The following is a 493-nucleotide window of genomic DNA, read 5'->3' as shown; positions in this document are numbered from 1 at the left end:
AAATTTTTTTTTTTTTTTTTTTTTTTTTTTTTCAAGCGCGACTTTCAATTAAGGAAAGTGCACACGTAACTCTCGATCGATCGACTATATAATTTACGATTCGTCTCGTTAACACTTTTAGTGATTAGTAGGCAGGTCAGAAGAAAGAAAAAAAAACGTCCACTGTAATATATGTTGCAATTACATGCCAAAAAAATAGGCAGGGGGGTTGGACGGCAGCAAAGGGTCGTCTATTATAGTATATATATATATATATATGTTTCATATTAAATCGGTCACATCAAAGTCAAAAACCATGCGTCCATTTTCAATTTCGTTCGGTTCTTTTTTTTTTGTTTTACGAAGGGGGGAGGGCAAGAGTTGGTCCACACTCGTTTTTAGACAGTCTGAAAATTTCATGCCGTGAAGTCGAGCGCTCGTTACACTTTTCTGGTATTACTTTTTTCTTTTCATAATTATTATTAAAAAAAAAAAAAAAAAAAAAAAAAAAAAA

The 493-nt window shown here is 32.0% G+C and overlaps 1 protein-coding gene across 32 annotated transcripts in view; it reads right to left on the bottom strand.

Annotated features, from left to right (window-relative positions):
- Positions 1 to 493, bottom strand: part of LOC107269990 (plasma membrane calcium-transporting ATPase 3) — a 128,900-nt gene that overhangs the window by 49,932 nt on the left and 78,475 nt on the right. The window lies entirely within an intron of this gene.

The sequence above is a fragment of the Cephus cinctus genome, unplaced genomic scaffold, assembly GCF_000341935.2.
Source record: "Cephus cinctus unplaced genomic scaffold, Ccin1 Ccin1_scaffold0695, whole genome shotgun sequence".
NCBI classification, from domain to species: Eukaryota; Metazoa; Arthropoda; class Insecta; order Hymenoptera; family Cephidae; genus Cephus; species Cephus cinctus.
Note: the sequence above shows the minus strand (reverse complement) of the source record. Positions and strands in the feature narration are given on the sequence as shown.